Genomic DNA, 20,519 nt, shown 5'->3' with positions numbered 1-20,519 from the left:
AGTGAGTTCCAGGATAGCCAGGGCTACACAGAGAAAAACCAAAAGGAAGAGAAAGAGGAGGAGAAGGAAGAGGAGGAGGAGGAGGAGAAGGAGAGGAGGAGATGATAATTTAGTGGGTTCAGTTGACTGTCATATGCAGGCGTTACTCTGCAGCAGATATCGTGGTCCTCCGGCTCTAAAAAATTTTCTACCTCTCATCTACAGCTCTAAAAAAATTTCCACCTCTCATCTATGCTGTTCCTTGAATCTTTAGATGTACAAATTGTGTTGTAGATGTATCAGTGGGAGATGGATACCCCAGAGTCAATTGTTCTTTGCAATTTGACCAGTTGTGGATGTCTATAATGATCCTCGTCTACAGCCAAAAGAAGATTCTTTGATGAGTGGTGAGAGTTCCACTTATCTGGGAGTAGAAGGATATGTATTTAGAATGAGATTAGAAATTATACTGGTTTAGGAAAGCGGTAAAAGTAGCTTCTCTTCTAGGATCCATGACCTTCCTAGTCACAGGTACTGGCTAGGTTTACAGTACCAGTACGAGGCATTAATTCCCTCCTATTGAGTGGTGCTTAGGTGCACTTAGGCAGGTGTTGGTTGCTCCAAAGACATGTGTGCCAGTATTGCATCCTTGGAGATATCTTGCCAAGCTGATCATTGTTGTGGTTCATAGGTTTCACAGATATGTAGAAATATTGATTGTTTTTCTTCCTTAGCATCTTGCATGGCACCTTCAGATACTATGAAGGCTAGTTGTCATGGAGGAGGCTTCCAGGTGACTTTCCCTTTTGTACCTTCAAGATTTTGTGAGATAAAAATGAAAAAGGTAAAACATCTTAAGGTCTGACAGAACCTACTGCTGATAATAGGTTCTCAGTATTAGTTAGACATGGGTTTGAATCCAAGATCTGCCATTTAATTGCTCTGTGGCCTGGAGGAATCGTCTCAAACTCACTTCACACTAGTTTTCTTTTCTATAGACATGTGGATCCAGGGCCTCTTATACTTGTTGAAACGATTAAGTGAGATAATATACAAGAAAAGTACTTTTCCTGGTGCTTGTCACATAGTAAGCGCTCAAAATATATTATAGCTATAATTATCCAAGTTTTCTGGGGCAGTCTTCATTTTAAAATATTCCGTTACACTTTCAGTCTATTTGTTATCATGTGAAAGTCCAAAATGTGACCACTGAATTTCTCTTTAGAGTTTTAAGGAAGCTTTGTTTTTGTTTTGTTTTTTTTGGGGGGTTGTTGTTTGTTTGTTTGTTTGAGTAGCAAGATGTAAATCTACTTCTCTCAGTACTTGATTTCAAAACCTCCACAAGTATGAGCTATCTTATTAATACTCAAAGCATATGATGGCTGTTATCTACAAACAGAAAATAACAAGTGTTGTGAAGGGTGTGGAGAAATTGGAATTCTTGCACTCCTGGTGTGAATATAAAATGGTACAGCTGCAGTGGAGCACAGTATGGTGGTTCCTTGAGATTTTAAAAATAGAATTACCATATGATCCAACAATTCCACTTCTGGATATGCATTGCAAAGAACTGAAATGAAGATCTTGCACGGATAGCTGTACTTGAATACTCATTGCTGCATTATGCATGGTAGCTAAAATGTCAAAGCAACTCCAGTTTTCACTGACAGGTGAATAAAGAAAATGTGGTATGTTAATGTACAATGTATTATTTGACCTTTAAAGAGAAAAATATTGAAATATGCATGAACGTGGATGAACCTGGAGGACACTGTACTGAAAAAGCTGGTGTCACACACACACACACACACACACACACACACACACACACACACACACGAAGACCCAAGCACTAGGGCCAGGAATATGGCTCAATTGGTAAAGTGCTTGATGTGAAGAACTGAGTTGATGTCCTCAGTATCCGTGGAAAACGCTAGATGTGGTGTTGGGCACTGGTAATCCTATGGCTGGCATGGGAAATAAAGGCAAGGCAGTCTAGCCAATCATCAAGAAACCTTATCTCACACAATAAAGCAGAGAATTCATTGAAGAAGACACCCCAGAGTAACCCCTTGACTCCATGTGTGTGCAAGTGCACCCACAGAAAGACAAAATACAATACATACATATACACATAACACCTCAAGAAAAACAAACAAACAAATACTTTATAATTGCATTTCTGTGGGATACTTAGAATGATCAGATTCACAGAGACAGAACAGATAATAAGTAGAGTGTTAGTTGCCAGGGACCTGGGGTGGGATGGCAGAAGGAATAGGGATTATTGATGAATAACCACTATTGTTTACATTCCTAAACACGAAGAGCTCTGGAAGTGGGTGGTATAATAGCAGCACACCAGTGTAGAGACAGTTAATAACTGTGAGCTGCACACTTAAAAGCAGTTAAGATGATACATTTTATGTTGTATATATTTCAATGCAATACATGTGGCAATAAGAAGGCCTACTGGGGAGGTGTACTTATGACAAATGGGGTAAAGAAGAATTGTGATCTTGATTCTAGGGGAACTCAATGAGTAAAGCTTTGAGTCTTTCTTAGAAGTATGTACATGCTCACTGAGCAGACTGACTTAGAAGCCTGCATGGGCGACTCCTGTCACTGGATGTTACACTTCATTTTCAGTGTAAGATTTTGCTTCAGTTTAACACATAGGTGAAGCTCAGATTATAAATGTCCTTCCACTGCTTATGATCATTTTTTGTAATTATCTAAAGCTCATCATAATTACACAAACAAAATGTCCTATATTAAAATTACATTTGTAGACCGGGACAGGCAAAGAAAAATAAATAAATAAAATAACATTGTAATTACAGTGCATAGTTGTCAACATCAGTATTCAATCTGCAAGCTACGGCTGTCCTTTAACATGAATTACAATTAAATTCCACCTGTTTACAAATGATAGCATGAAGAAACACTACAAAGTAAATTTTGTTTGGCAATCTATATGGTCATTAGAGTCATCCAAGAGGTACAGAAAATTGTCATTTAATATATGTATATATTCATCAACTTATGCGTTTTGGTTACTACTATGATATGTATTAGACCCATCTGTTCCTCCATAACATTTCTGAGATAGCCAAGAATATTGAACAATGGGCCAACAAGGAAGTTGTTGAGATGATAATTTAAAATGGATGTTTAGGAGGCTGGTGCAGGAGAATCAAAAGTTCAAGGCCTGCCTGGGATACAAGTGAGATCTTGTCTCAAAATCAACCAATCATCAATTAGATAAGATAAAATTTGTGTTTAAGCCACAAATAAGTCATTGTAATGGTGCCAATTATCTTGTTTTCCCCAGTACTTCCAAAAATGATAAGTGATGCAATAGTTGGCCATTTCTCTTGCTAAAGACTGATAACTGGCATTGGGAGGTGGTTGCAAGAAGATCAGAAGTTCAAGGTTATCTTCAGCTACACAGTGAGCTCAAAGCCAACCTGGCCTACATGAGCTCCTGTCTCAAAAACCAATCAACCAACCAAACAAACATGAAATTGTAATAGAAGAGTCTGAGCCCCTTAAATAAAGTACCAAATTCAAGCAGTCTTCAGACCCACACATTCTTGGCAAGGAGTAGAAGAAAGTCAACCCGTATGTCAGCGATTTTGAGATTAACAAGAGGGTACTTGCTTAAAGAAGGGAACTCTTCATTGTCAGTTGGTATTTGGAATCAAAATACTGCAGCCGTAATGCTGTGCATTAGGAATTGGGGATTTCTATTTTTATCACATTTTATGTCTTCTAATATACTTCCTTATGAGTTGCCTGGTTTATAAAACCGAAGACAGAATACCAATTACCAGGAAGTGGAAAATGCTCTGTTGTCAACCAAACAAAATAGAGAGAGAGGGTTCAATGTAATTTTATAAACATGTTCTCATTTAACTCATTTTAAAATTGTACCTCTTTAAGTTAGGGCTATCATGTTTAAAATGACAAAACAAATGAAGTAAGAAATGAGTAAGTCAAAATGTCAGATTAGGTTTTGCCTGTACTTGGAGGCAGTTAAACACTGTGTTCATGCCCGTGGGCTCAGGTGCCAGAGTCTGAAAGCTCAAATTTTGGTTCTTCCACTTTCTAGTTATGTGATAATGGCTTATTCATCTTGACCTTTGGGGTCTGCTATGTTAAATGAGAAAAGAAAAGGGAGGGTTGAAGAGAAAGGAAAACGGTGCAGGAGGAAGAGGAGGAAGAGGAGGAGTTGGAGGAGTTGTCATCACCATTTTTGTCAATGGTGAAATGGTGAAATGACACAAGGCGTGTAAGGCGTACCACATATGGAAACCACTTAGTACATGGCAAATGTTACTGCTGTCAGTGCATATTGTACATTTTCTGTTTCGAATATAAATAGGTATACATTTTTAGTAATAGTTCTGTCTTTGTCTACTTTCATTAATGAAATTTTGAGCAAAGATTTTCAAGGGACGAGCCACTGGAATAACAGTCCCAAGTCACTTTAGAAAATCCACATAGCTCGTGCGTGAGGAGACGAGTTGTGACGCAGCTAAAAGCACAATTGGACAAGTGAGATGGTGCAGTGGGCAAAGCTGCTTGCTGCACAAGTTTGGAGACCTGAGTTCCATCCCTGGAACCCATGGAAAAGTAGAAGGAGAGAAGCCTTCCCACAAAATTTCCCTCTGGTCTCCACATGCTTTGGTACATGCACATACTCCAAGTCATGAGTGTGTTCCTGATACACACACACACACACACACACACAGAGATGAATTTTTGTCATTATTTTAGAAGAACTGTATATTCTTAGAGTTGAAAAATCTGGCTTTGAGTTCTGTCTCTGCTTTTTTAATGACTACTGCTATGACTATGAAGAAAGTGTGTAACTTCTTTAAGTTCTAATCTCCTCATGGACTTCAAAATACCTTGATCAGTAGTGAAGACTGGAAGAAAGATTTCCTGTTAAAGCATCTGCCATATATTAGGTATGCAGGGGGTGTTTGTTGAGCCTGAATCACAAGGAAAGAATAATTCTGCAGAGATGTTAATACTTTATCATTGAGAATGAAGGCCCAAGTTGCTGCACAGCACTGGTATTGCCTCAAATTAGCTTCTGCCATTTCTTGTGAAAAGGTCAGTATTGCTGTCATATCTACCAGGCCCCAGTACCTAATTGTGTATGCCTGCAAGGATTTTTTTTAAAGCAAGTGACAAAATCTGGCTTGGATGCCAGAACAGAACTTTCTCAGGAAAAAGATCTGAAATAGTCCAAAGATGATGCTATTAATACTAACACCAAGAATAATGGAAAACTTGAGGCAACAATATTAACATCTTCTAGGGGCCTTTGTTATATTTTGTTTTAAATCAAAATTTATAGTCTGTATCCTTCTCTATGGATCATTGAACAATATTCAATTCAGATTGTCCCAGAATTTGTTTGACTTAAGCTTAATCTGGTTAAATGTACATAAAGTAAGATCTCATGTAGAAACAGGGTATGTGAACACCGTGAAAATAATGTTGATGTAACATAAACCCTTTTAGATATATATTAACCAGTATGTTTTGTATTAACACTCTGAGAGATATGAAGCAATTTTCCTATCTCTAGAAATACCTACTCAAATGTATCAACTCCATATAAATGACACAGTATCATATAAAGAATTATTACACATCAGAATGATCAGGAAAAATGGGCAAAAAATGTAAGCAGATTATTTTAACTAGAATTATGAATAATCACATAGCCAATACATCCATGCAAAAGCATTCAGTCTCATTAGTCTCATCTTCCAGGGAATAATAAAATACAATAAGAAACAATTTTCAACAATATGAGGTTTCTAAAGGCATATTAATATGCTATTACGAAGGCCCAGGAAAACCTGCAGTCCTATTCATTGCTGATACACATATACCCATGGGCACTGTATTTATTGATACCTACCATATAGTATGCTAACACTTTATATTTCTTCAATGAATCAACAATTTTGTTATAACCTTCATAATACATTTGAGACATCCATACAATTCTTAATGACAAAATGTATTCAAAAAGTGAGGACAGAATTCACAGACTACTTTTTTGTGAAATGCACAGAAAACTCATACAATTCATTGTTACCAGTTTTAATTTTTATTCTAGAACTTGTTTTTTCATGGATTTCTTAGTACAGGGTTCTGAATTCATTTTTAAAAACCCTACCAATGAGTCTATATCTTCTACTAATCTTACTATTATTGGTTCCAAACCTTTTGGAAGTTTACAATACCCTGCTATTATTAGCTTGCTTTTATGTAATTCCTTCTCTTCCTTGAAATTGTGTATGGCATATATTTTTTAAATATTCAAGGACCTCATATTTAATTTTGTTTTGAGAAGTATTCAGAAAGATCATGGTGCTCCTTAGGATAATTGTATCCACTCCAGAGGGAGGCAAATTTAAATGCCTCCTTTGAAGCATCCCTATGATATTTCTCAACAGCTTTTTGCTAGTTCAGTAATACATTCTTTTCAAAATGTGAACAGATCTTTTCTATCAATAAGGAAAGCATAATTTTGTTAATGATAGGTAAGCACCTTATTATCTGTATTTGGCAGACTTAGACATATTGCTGTCTTTTAGAGAAAGACAGCTGTTTCCAGATGTCATTAAAGCAGGCATTACCACTGACAAAGCTTTCTTACAAAGTATCTGATAACAGTTCTGTCCGCTGTCAGAGCTGCTTGTTTCAAAAATTCTGTGGGAGTTGGGACCCTGTGATTTCTAATTGCTGACTGCTTTGATTACAACCTCCTGCTCAGAGACTACAGTGAGTGGCATTTCCATCTCAACACATGATTCCAGTCATTCATTTTCTTCCCTTATACCACACATCGCTTCAGCATTCTCACGCTCATGAACTCCGTGAATGCTTGCCTGAAATCCTGACACCTCTATCAGCAACACACTAGTAGCTGAGGTCTGCTCAAAAGGAACATAATCTCTTTTGTTTATTCTTGAATTATGAACCTTGAATGTTCCTCTGTGGGTTTCTTTATGTAAACGTAATCATTTTGAATGCATGGCTATCATAGTTTCTCAAATACATGGACCAATTTCTCATCCAGCCGTGATTTTATTGTAACTCTTCAGCATAAAGAATTATAGTAGTTTCATAGTACAAAAGATCAGTTGCAATAGTGATTTAAAATGGATTTAAAATCCCTGGATTGAGTAACTTCCGTACTTAGTAACTCTTTCTTGAACTTTTGATTTTCATTCCAGCCCTCTTTTTTATTCAGTCATGGAATAGGAGAATCTATAAGGAAAAATGTAAATGTAGTAATAATGTAGTAACTTTTTTAAAGCTATCTTTTGTATCCCTACACCTTAGGATTCAATAAACTATGCATCATCTATGCAAATCATGAGTCTATCTTAAACTGCATGCCAATACACTATATTGTTAAATATCAGCTTGGGAAGGAAAGAGACTCTGGTTGGCATCTTATAATACTATTCATGCTACTATTCTGAAAATGATGATTGCAGATTTTTGGAAACCAAACCATGGGTATGTCTATTTTATGGATTTCCAAATAGCTTCTAAGGAGAAAAAGATGAATCTTTATAGACTCAAATGCAAAAATGTTAGATACACTCTTGTGGCAGAACTACAAAATCACAGAAAAATTATACAGTAAGGTTTATTTATGAAAATACAAATGTATGTGTTCTTATGTATGCATAAAAGTCTAGGTGTATATAATACAAACTTGCTTTTATTGCTGTTATCCTTAGAAAAGGAAGGGACAAAGGGTCTGAAATAGATATATAGAGAGTTTTACCTTTCACTATATAGCTCTATAATATGTATAATTTTATAATTATGGAAACCATCTTCTTTAACTGAAGTTCCTTATAAATTGTTTCCTTTACGGAAAGAAAGAAAGAAACTTGTTCTTTACATGCCCCCCTTCCCAGGCCAGAATAGGGGAATGTCAGTAATCAGAATGCATTGTTCTCAAGATACGGACATGAGCAACAACAATAATACTTACCATTCATCCAGGTTTTGCATAGGAATTATGTAATTGATTCCTTTTAATAACCTTGCAAAGTAGGTTCTGCTCTACATTTATAATTTTAAAAAGCCAATGGTTATAGAAATTAGTTTGTTGGAGACCATCTGTTAGTCTGATCAGGGGGTTGTAGAAAGTCCACAATAGACTGGGTAGTATAAAAGTCACGTTTATTTTCCACAGTTCCAGAAGCTCAGAGTTTAAGATTGAAGACAAGTTGCCCATAGTTTCCTTTCTTGGAAATTCCACTTACCTCTGAAACCCAGCTACCTTCTAAAAGGTTCACCTTTGTCTTTAAATATGACCATATTGAAAACTATGACCTCAGCATGAACTTTTGGAAGCTACAAATCCTCAGCCCATAGAAGCCAAGTAGAGTTTTCCACCTCATTTATCTGGCTGGCTCTTACAGCATGGTTTTGTTATTGAACATCACATCATAGCCCAGTAGTAACTACTTAAATGCAATTTACTATGGTACCAGAGATTGTCCTGTGTGCTTTCATATTGGGATGGTCAATCTTGGTGTCACCTTGATTGGATTAAGAAGCACCTGAGAGATTAGTAAATGGTACCTCTGGCTGGGTCTATGAGTTAATTTCAAGATGGTTAATTGAGGGAGGAAAATCAACTGTGAATATGGGTGGTATCACCCCAAAGCCTGTCTGCTTCTTGGTTGCCACACTGTCATTTGCCCTGATCTATGACATTTCTATCACAGCATACTGAAAGTTTTTAAACTGTGAGCAGAAAAAAATCTCTCCCATGGTAAGTTGTTTGGTTAGGTATTGTTCATAGTGGATAAGTATGACTAATACATGTACTTTTCTAAGCATTTTTAGAACACAATAACTCATTTATTTTTTATTTTAATTTTATTAGTTTATTCAGATAATAACTCAATTGTTATCCCATCACTTGTATCCTCCCATTCCTCCCTTTCTCTGGCTTTCACCCTAATCCCCTCCCCTAGGTCTAAGACTGAAGGAGACCTTTTCCCCCACTATATGGTCATAGGCTATCAAGTTTCATCTTGGTAGCCTGCTTATTCTTTCTGAATGCCATCAGGCCTCTCTACCAAGGGGAGGTGATCAACTATGGAGCACCAGAGTTCATGTCAAAGTCAGTCCCCACTCTCCACATAACTGTGGAGAGTGTCCTGTCCATTGGGTAGATCAGAGTAGGGGTTTGATGTTTACTATTTTATTGTCCTTGGTTGGTGCAATAGTTTGAGCAGACCCCCCTGGGCCCCGATCCACCTATCACGATGTTCTTCTTGCAATAACTCATTTATTCTTCACAATATCCTTATGCATTTGGTTTTGCTCAGTCTTAATCATCCTGTGGATGATCATACTAGAATATAATTCTTTGAGAGATGAGCTATGTGTATCCTCTTCACCAAGTAAGTGCATTATCCAGGGAAATGTCTCCCACTATACGTGTTTAATAAATTTCTGTAATATTTCTCAATGAATCTTCAAGAGGTCTGGGTTTGGAGCCTAAACTTAAATCAAACACTAAATTCCAATCTTTGGAACTCAACCCAGTTTTTAACTCCCAAATCGAACCTATCCATCCATCTCACTCTTCTCATTTTTTTAAAAAAGAAAATGATGCAGTCACTTTTCCAGCCATATTATTCATTATTTTAAAAATAAAAATAATACCATTAGCTATTTATTTAGACCACATTGACCCTTCTCCCAACAGAGGAAGAGGAGAGAGAAAGATTATTTTCTGTTTTAAGGAGATAGCAAGTGAGAGCAGGTGAAACAGAGAAAGTCAGGGAAACTGAATGCACTGAGGTGAAAAGAAGGACTGCCCAGCTTTTCTGGAAGATGGAGACTGGTGGTATGGGGGAGGGTGGGGGGAACAGAGTCTCAGTATGCAGTGCAGGCTGGCCTATTTGGTATCCTTCTGCCACTTCCAATGTTTTAAGGCAAGATATATCCAATAAAGGGCCAAGACCTAAAAGATATGAGGAACTTAGGCAACTCAATCACAAGAAAACAAATTACCTGACAAAATGGACACAAACAAGCCAGACAGATTTTTTTTCAAGAAATATGAAAGAAATTCAACACCACCAATCATTATGGAAGTGCAAACTAATCCTATGATACATGACACCTGTTAAGATGGCTACTGTAAAAGATAGCAAGTATTTTTCTTTAAAAGATAGCAAGTGTTGTTGAGAATGGTCAGAAATGGAAACCATTCTCTCTCTCTCTCTCTCTCTCTCTCTCTCTCTCTCTCTCTCTCTCTCTCTCTCTCTCTCTCTCCACCCCCTGTGTTCATCTCTGTATTATTGCTAAAATATGTGGACAATCTAAATGACCATCAATTGATGATTAGATAAAGAAAAGATGGTACATATACACAATGGGATAGTGTGCCTTAAGAATTGTGTAGTTCTGTCATTTGCGACAGTGTGGGTGGAATTGGAGTACATTATGCTGTGTGAAATAAGTTAGACAGAGAAAGACAAACACTGAATGGTCTTGCTTATATGTGGGATCTAAAAAAAATCAATCTTATAAAAAGACAGAGTAGAAAGATATTACCCAAGGTGTGTGGGGACAGTAAAGGATAAAGAAAGGAATCAGAATGAAAATCAAATCAGTTCTATTTGACTTTTGAGTCTGTATATCCCATTTATAGATTAAAATTTGCACTAAATATTAAAATAAGGGTAGCATGTCTTTTTAAGTTTGGTTTTCAAACATTTTCATGTCCTTGGCTATAAACAATTTTGAAAATAGAACTAGGTATATATCTGTTAGTATATACCTATTATCATAGGTTACATTGATATAAAATAAGTCTACTTTTGAAAAACTTAAATAAAAATACACTTTAAAGTGACGAATTTGTATGAGTTCAAGGTGAGTGTGGTCTACATAGTGAGTTCCAGGTGAGACAAAGCAACATAATGAAATTTACTCCCCCTACCAAGAAAAGAGATAGTATAGGGGGAAACAACCTATGGTTTTGCTGGACCACCAAAGTAGGAGTGTTTATACCATTTTACATGTGTTCACAGATGTAGGGGTGTCTTTATAAATTATGAGTTTTTACACTCTCTTTTTGCTTTCTACTATTCTTTTCAAAATTGTTTGTTTTTACTTGATTTGATTAGGGCTGTTTGAGAGATGGATTCTTTTATGTAAAATATATGAACATTCATTAATGATAGTAACCGCGGCCAGTTTTTGCCAGCCAAAAAATTAGCTTCAAGAACAAATGTGGCAAACCAAAAATAATTAGATTATTTGGTAACCATTCTTCCTCCCTTCAGACTTAAATAGTAATTGATCCAGTCATTAAATATAGTTGGATTTTCAAAGAATGGAAACATTTTCATTCTTACTAAGAACAATACTCCAATTGCTGTGTCTATGCAACTGTAGGAGAAAAGCCATCTGTGACTGACACATGGGGAGAAACACCATGTTCTCATCTGGTGAGCATAGGTGGGTTTCTACACATCTACTTTATGTGGGCAGTTATGCTTGTCCTTCTTGCATTCTTCTTGAATCAAGGGCCCACCTTGTTCTACAAACTCACTTTCCAGTCCCCCTTGTGGTACCATGATGCTTCCAAGACCCATTTTGATAAGTTATGGAAAACACAGTTGCCTAGCCTTCAGTCTCCACATGGGAAATTTATTTCAATTGGAGGACCATTGTAGGGAAAATGGAAGCATGTGTGCGCATTTTGAAAAGATTTATTTCTCTGACATTTAAAAAAAAAGCTGTATTTTTGTGTGTTGAAAAGCCATTTACTTTAAAATTTTTTATTAAATTCAAATTTACATGATGAGAACTAATGAAAGATGAAAGGCATCAAAACTCAAATGAAAAGCAATGGAAATTGTTAAATGTGTAGAAATGTGCAAAAGCAGAATTCCTTTTAATGATAAATACGTGATTTGATGTTTACCCTAGACTTGGTGCACCCCACTGTCTTTGGGGCATTAGCAGACATACTGAAATCTGTGGTGTACAAAGAGCTGCTGGTCTTTTTTCATATTTTCTTAACATGGCATAAACATCAAATGGAGTATAAAATGTAGAGTGTTCTCAATTTACTGGCCCTAGGAATATTTTTACACCTGCTAAGGTTAGAAAGGGCAAATTGAGAAAACAGAGGAATAGTGGATGGGCACTGTAACTGGCAAAATCTAGCCCCGTAATCATAGCAGTCATTAACGATAAATGCTAACACTTTAAAAGTGCTTACCATGTGCGAGGTCCTAAGGGAAATGCCTGGCATCCATTTTCTCCTTTGATCTTGCCTGACAACCACCTATGAGGTCTCATTTTACAGACCAGAGTGGTCACACAATTGATCTTTGACTTTCAAACTCCCTTTTACTTGATTGTAGATACAGTGCTCTTAAGTATAAGGCTGTGCTGCCTGTTTTTGTTTTCAGTGATTTTGGAATTCATGTCTGTCTGTCTTTACTATGGACCCCACTGAGCTCTGAAAAGGCCAAAGAATGGGGAGGACATTTTGTAGGCTGGAAGCCCAGTGTCCTTTGAGATATATAGGCTAGGCTTAGAAGATTTGCCTCTGGAACTCGGAAAGTTCTGACCAATGGGATGCAACTCATAGCTTGTGTGGCTCAAGGAGGAAGTGCCAGTTGAGGTGATGGGGTGCTTTTGAAGACTTTGCAATCATTAGCACCTTCCGATCTTGTAACAACTCCCTGGAAATTGGTATTACTGTTATCCTTATATACAGATAATCTAACTAAAGTTCAGAGATGTTAATTTGCATATCTGAGTTGGTACATCTGGTAAGCACCAGAGTGAGGCTTTGAATCTAAGCAATCAAGACATAGTGGCTCTGTTATACTGCCTCTCAGCACAGAAGCTTGAATTTCCTTTCTCTTGTACTTTTACTTCTCAGCTACCCCTTAGCAAGTGTACTGTGCTAGCAAATTTCCCCAAACCTCTTGGCTTCCCACTTGTTTCTTCAGTGTTCTGGTGTTCCTTTGTCATCCTTCATCCTGACTCATTTGACATTACTTACTGCAAATATCACCTTTTCACTACATCCCTAACATTGTTCCATAAATTATCCCTTTTTAACTTGGGAAATATATTAATCAATGTTCTATTGTTGTGACAAGACACAGTGACCACTGCCACTGTCATAAAAGAAAACATTTAATTGGGGCTGGTTTTTAGTTTCAGAGGCTTAGTCCATTATCATCATGTCAGAGGCAGGAGGACTTCTTTCAGTTTGAGGTCATCTTTGTGTACAGAGCAAGTTTTGGGACAGTTAAGGCTACACAGAGAAAGCCTTTCTTGAAAAATGAAAGAAAGGAAGAAAGAAAGAAAGAAAGAAAGAAAGAAAGAAAAGCTTGATTTATATTACATGAATCAAAAAAGAAAAGTAAGCCTGTTGCCTAATGTCTCACACAACCAGTTAGTGGCAAAAATGAACTAGATTCTAGGTTCTCTTATTCTGAACCCAATGTTTTTTTCCATTGCATTAATTGAGAAAATTCATGAACTTACTCATTTAACTACTTGTTTCTTCATTACTATTATAACAATCCATTGTGTCCACACACAAAGCACTGGGGGATAAGAAAGGTCAGTATAAAGCTCTATGCCTCCAAGGATCTGATAATGGAAGTGAGATGATGTCTCACATAAAGAGCTGAATAACAGCACAGTTGCATATACTTAGTGGTCTGTTTGAGTCATATAGGATTTTTGAAAGTGGATTCATAACATCAAAGATTGCTTTAGTAGGAAGCCGGTTTCGAATTTGGCATAGGAGGGTGCTTAGAAGTGAGAGAAGGAAATTAAAGCAACATTTTCCAAGCTGTGGGTATTATGTACACTAATGCAATCTGTATCTATATCTGTCATGTTATTGGGCAGATGGAAGCATAGTGTTTGAAAAGTATGCAGGCTCAGTGGAGGGAGAATCTTACACATCAGAGGCAAGCATTCCAGGCATTTCAACTGTAGCGTGCCTGCCCTCCTTTGAGGGCAAAAGGCAAGACTCAGAGTTTCAAATACTTTTAGTAATCTTGAGATGGTCTGAACCAAGTTACAGCAGTGTGATCAGGGTATACTATTAACATGGCTATGCAGAAGAGATGGAGGGAATTTCCAAAAGAGCCATGCCATGGCAGATATGATTGGAAAGAAAAATTATAGCTAGATGATAAAGGATTCTTTAATTTTATTCTGTGAGTCAAGAGAAATATGTAGATAAAATGCACATAGCGTTACTTTAGGACAATCTTGTCATCATCATGAATGATGTACTCTAAGGAAGAAAAGTAGTTGGTAGGTTATTAACATCTTCCATATGACAAATTATGGTACCTTGGTCCTGAACGGCTGTAATAGAGGCAAGAAACAGTAGGCAGAATAGAATTATATTGTGGAATTGAAAATGACATGGTTTCAGGGCGGGCAAGATGGCTCATCACATAAAGATATTTGCTGCTAAGCCTAATGACTTGAGTCCTATCCTTAGGATTCACATGTTGGAAGGAGCACACCGACTCCTGCAAGTTAGTTGTCTCTTGACTTGACTATCACATGTGTTCTGTGGCATGTACACACACACACACACACACACACACACACACACACACACACACACACACATGAACCCAATATAAGCAAGTAAAAATGTAATAAAATTAGAAAAAGAAAATGATATGGTTTGGTAAGAGAAATCAGTGGCTTCCAGGCTTCAAATATGAACAAGTGACTACAAATGAGAAGGGAAGGACTGTATCACAGTGTGCAGATGGGGTGCCAGAGGACAGCTCTCAGGAGTCAGCTCTTTCCATCCACCATGAGGGGTGTGAAATTTTAACTCACGTGTTTCTTGCCTTGGTAGCAAAAGCCTTTATCTGCTGAGCCATCTCACTGGCTCAAAAAGATTTTTATTTTCTCCCGGGTAAGACAGATGAAGTGATGAGTTTCAAGCTGAAACTTCGAGACAAAGAATCCAATCAGAAGACCATTGCAAAAGGCCAGGCCAGACAGTATGAAATCCTGGATTGGGATACCAGCTGTGAGAATGGAAAGGAAATGCTAGATTAAAATGTATTACAAAGGAAGACTTGACCAGATTTTGTCTTGGACTGACTATAGACTTGCAAGATAGAGACTATCTGGAAGCCTCAGATCTCTCCTGTTCTTTGAAGCATCCATTCTCATGCCTTGAAATACTATTTTTACGCTAATGACTCCTGGATTTGCATCTCACGGCTGCACTCAGACCACACTTTCATGTCCACCTACCTGCATTTTCTGTGCATATGGATTTTGATGCCTGATAAACATCTAACATCCCCTGTCCAAAATTGAATGCTTGGTTCCCTGACTGCACTAGCCAAGCCTGACCCTCAGTTTTCTCACTGAAATCTGATCTCATTCTCCCAATGGCTCAGGCCGAAGACCTAGGAGTTAGCCTTTATTTTATTTTATTTTATTTTTTTTCCTTTTTTTTTTATTAATTTATTCTTGTTACATCTCAATGGTTATCCCTTCCCTTGTATCCTCCCGTTCTTCCCTCCCTCCCATTTTCCCCTTACTCCCCTCCCCTATGACTGTTCCTGAGGGGGATTACCTCCCCCTCTATATGTTCATAGGGTATCAAGTCTCTTCTTGGTAACCTGCTGTCCTTCCTCTGAGTGCCATCAGGTCTCCCCCTCCAGGGGATATGGTCAAAGGTGAGGCACCAGAGTATGTGAGAAAGTAATATCCCACTCTCCACTCTACTGTGGAGAGTGTTCCGTCCATTGGCTAGATCTGGGTAGGGGTTTAAGGTTTACCGCCTGTATTGTCCTTGGCTGGTGCCTTAGTTTGAGCGGGACCCCTGAGCCCAAATCTGCCTATCATAATGTTCTACTTGTAGGCTTCTAGGACCCTCTGGGAAGCCTTCACTTACCAGGAAACTGAGACAGAGGAGAGGACATTCTAGTGGGATTCTAGATGAGAGAATCATGGGAGAGTTAGCCTTTATTTATTTATTTTTTCTTTCACATCCTTTGTTATACTGACAAACCTTGTTTTTGCCTTAGGTTACAACTAGGATGCTATCATTTCCATCATTTCCATTGCTAGTATCCTGTTTTATATCATAGAGATACAAAAAGTGGGGGCTGGAGAGATGGCTCAGTGGTTAAGAGCACTGGCTGCTCTTCCAGAGGTCCTGAGTTCAATTCCCAGCAACCACATAGTGGCTCACAACCATCTGTAATGTGATCAATTGTCCTCTTCTGGTCTGCAGGCTTATATGCAAGCAGAACACTATATATGTAACAAATAAATCTTTTTTAAAAGATACACAAAAGCATCTGCAAATGATGTGCATGAGAATGGCATGTCTGTGTTTCAATAAGGTTGTGTTTACTATAGTAGGTAGCAGGCCAGACTCAAATGTTGGGAGCTAGAGTGTTGGTTCTTACTACAGTATACATTCCAGGAAGACAAAAGAGTTTCATTTACTTCCACATTTCCAACAAATGATGAGAACAGTGCCATCGTATAGTAGGCACCTGATATATTTTGAAATTAGCAAATTAATGGGTTGCCAGAGACCTGAATAATCAAAGGAATTATAATAGTACCATTGAAGGCACAGAATATTGAGCAAGAAAGGGCTTTGGTTAGATTTATAGCATATCAATTCTCTTTCCTCCCATCCCCTCTCATCCCTACACTACCACTTAAGCCTGTTCTGTGAAGTAAATAAAAGTTGTTTTCATTGCCTATGCAACTCTCCTGGTGTGTGAAATTTCATTTGACTTCCTTTAATGTTGTCATTTGTCTACTCAATCCTCCTGACTCAGACTCTCTAATAACAATAAGAACTCAAATAGTCTGCACTAAAACCAGAATGCTGAAATCAGTGTTTCTAATGAATTTAAAGCAAATGTTAGCAATCGCTCTTATTGACAACTCTACAGTTTTTAACACTTTGGCACATTTTGAAGGACTCTCAGAAGTTACACAACTGCTACTACTATGTTAGGAAGTGTGATTTTCCTCCCATGCATTTGATATGAATGGTTTGTCCTGATATGCTGTAGCTTTCAAGTACTCCCAACAGTAGGAAACACTTGATAAGGACTATGCTAAATTAAGTATCCATTGTTTGTTTCCTTACTGCTGTCTCATCTTTCACTGGATCTCTACTGGGCTCTACAGGTTTCTTGAGGTTGTAGATGCTGTCTTGTCTCTTAAGCTCCTTTGCTCTATCATATGGTCTTTCACATGTTGCTAGCATCTACTGAGTATTCCAGATGTATGTGGTGGTGTGCTGAGGGCTTTCATTGACTAACCCATTTCATTGTTATTAAGGATCTAGGAGGGAAGGGCCCTCTGGGGTGCCAAAACTGAAATAATTTCCTTTAGCTTGCATGGCTAACAGACTAGGGAATTTCCTATTTACAAAGAAGTTGGTGAGAAAGTGGGCATAGCGCTCTGAATTCAGCATCCTGAAAAATTAAATGGCACCTGTGGGCTAGACACTTGAAAGGATATGACCCTTATCTAGTCTATCATTTTAGATGTAATGATAACAAAGAGGCAAGAGCATGCAATTCTGAAGGGCTTTAGATGATTATAAAAACTTTTTCCATGGAATCTGGATAAGCTGCGCACAGAAAAAAAATATTTACTGATAAGGAACCTCCCAATATGTCAATAAACAGCATTGCTTAATGAAACACTGGAAAACTGCATTGTAGCTTTGGAAGGGCAGTGGCTGGAAAGCCCATAGAAAACTAAGAACAAGGTCATATCCTGACATGTGCAAACAAGTGACTTGGCCCTTGTAGAAACAAACATAAAACTAATTAGAGGGAGAAGTTTTCTTTCTTCATCTGTGCCCTGACTTGCTGGTGCATTTACTGTCTTTTTGATTAGGGACATGAATAGTTGTGTCTGACTGCATAAACTATAAGACTCCATCTTTTCAGATCATTGCACACCTTATACCATCTCTTCAAGCATCAGTAACAGCAGCCAGTATGTAATGAGAGCCTACTCTGAGACAAGCAATTTATATGAATTATCTTATTTCATCATCACAGTGAGCCTGTGATTTCATAGGTATTTATTATGAGCCCCATTTTCTGATGAGTGAGCTGAAGCTCAGAAAAGTTACCCAAGCGACTAAAATGACATGGAAGTTATACGAGCTATCTGTGACTGCTATAAGAAAGGATTCAGAACGCTGTGGCTGAAAACAACAGCAATGTACTCTCCCACAGTTCTAGAGGCTACAAGTCTGAGATCATGGTGTTGGTGGTGCCATAAAGTCTCCAAGACTCAAGGGAGATTCAGTTCCATGCCTTTTTAAAACTTTCATTGGCTCCAATATTGCTTGGCTGGTGCAATGTCTGCCACCCTTTTCACAAGACCTCTCTTTGTATGCCTGTCATCTCTCTAGGCTTACTCTAATTTGGGAGAGTACCGGTGCAGATCCTTACTATAATTTTATCTACAAAGACACCTATTCCAAATCTCACCAAATTCTGAAGCTCTAGTTGGGCATATCTTTTGGGAGATACCCTTCAACCCAGTACAAATCACCTAGACAGGGGCCTAGTCAATATTTATTTGTTTGTAATTTGTTGGATTTTCTACTAGAGTAGGCTGTCTCTACCAAACAGTCTTTTGCCATTATTTGATTTCCTTGGTAAATTTCCTACAGTGAAGATTGACATGAGTGAACTTTATGGTTAATCATCAAGATGAATTAATAAGATAATTTTTGGCTTCTAAAATATTGTTGCAAGTGTTCATATTGCATTCAACCTGTCCTCCAGAATCTGATCATTTCCTGGTTAAAACTGACAAAATTTTATTTTGATCCAGCAAAATTAGGGATTGGTCTCTGTATAAAGACCAACATTTCTTGAGGTATGGCCATCCCAAAGACCTCCATCCTTGTCCATGTCTTTGTTATGTAAATGGGTATGAATTGGTAAGATGCTTGAGAACATTTCTAATTATTAAAGGCTTACAGGACTTTTACACCCACCTCTGTATCATATACAAAAAAAGATGCCTCATAGCACCTATGCTGTGTACTTCCAGACCTAGCTAGCTACATCAAGTTATAGAAAAGAGATCTTTAAGCAAGCAGTGTCACTGTAAGACGAGAATTCTCTAGAAAAAATTCAAATAATGAAATGGGACTTCCTATGCCTTTGAGTTGGTGGGAGTGCAGAGCAATTGCCCCAGCTGACCATTTGACACCACAAACCCAACACCTTGATTATGAAGAGAATATCCCTAGAGATGTGTTTCTTCGACTGTAATCAGGTCCACAAGGTCTCATCCAGGCAACTTGTTAAAAATGTCAACTCTCCAATGTTAATACCACATTTGCTGAGTTAGTTATTTTTAAAGATGGAGTCTAGGAGTCTACTCTTTTGATCAGTACCTCAAGTAATATATAAATAATATTACACAAATACACACACATATATTTGAGTTTGAGAATCACTGCATTCTAGTTAAATGAGACTTCCATGACTCTGAAACACAAACCCAACTCCAAATACTCATTTACAGTCTTATTCAATAACCAGTGATGCCAATGCATCATGAAGTGTAGGCTTTAGTTCACACACTTATAATTCCATATGGCTTTATTTAAATCAAAGCAAAAACAGTTATGGTAAGGTTTCTTAATCTCACTCTCCAAAAGGAATGTATGTAATAAGTTTTGAGGAGGCTACAATAACCACTCCCTAATATCTTGAATTAATCCCTAAGGTCTCTTTCCACTCCAACATTCTGATCCTAGAAACATTCCTAGAGCTTCAAATATGTTTGTAACAGAGACACTGCTTGTTGCAGAAGGGATGTATTTCCCTTCTGGATAATGAGTTTCTTAAAAAGATAATGCTTTCTCATAACACATTCCTTCTTAAGTACTTTGAAGAGTGAGACAATATATGCAGTATGCTGAGCACCATGTTCCTGCTGCAAGGAAATGGTTAATAAATGTTCATGCTGCTTCTGCTACGCTGCTACAAGAATATCTCTTGAATTATTGAAAATATAAAATTGGAGAACTGCCTCTGAATGAAAACTAGGGAATCAGCTGCATCGACAATATTGTGTTTATCTGACTTTAGGCAAACAAGATAGAACCCACATCTCTGCAGTCTGGCTCAGTGACAGAATACGGAGTTAGTCTGGGGAAAGGCATGAGTAGCTTCAGACACATTTTGCTTTAGAAAAAAAAGCTGTGGTGCCTCCAACCCAGCCAGTGTCTTGTCCTAAAACTCAGTTTCTAATCCCCAACATGCTTTCTGAGTTAGCAATTCTCATGCTGCATTCCATGGTGTACTAGTCTCTGGGAAGTGACCTTGATAGTTTTTACAGAAACAAGTCTGTGAACAAGCAAGGTTGTCAACCACTGCATGAGTCAATATGTTTTCCCAGCTGCCAGAATATTTGAAGTC

The sequence above is a fragment of the Acomys minous genome (assembly GCF_964271855.1).
Source record: "Acomys minous genome assembly, chromosome: 7".
In the NCBI taxonomy this organism is placed as follows: domain Eukaryota; kingdom Metazoa; phylum Chordata; class Mammalia; order Rodentia; family Muridae; genus Acomys; species Acomys minous.
The sequence above is the reverse complement of the archived record's forward strand: the minus strand, read 5'-3'. Positions refer to the sequence as shown.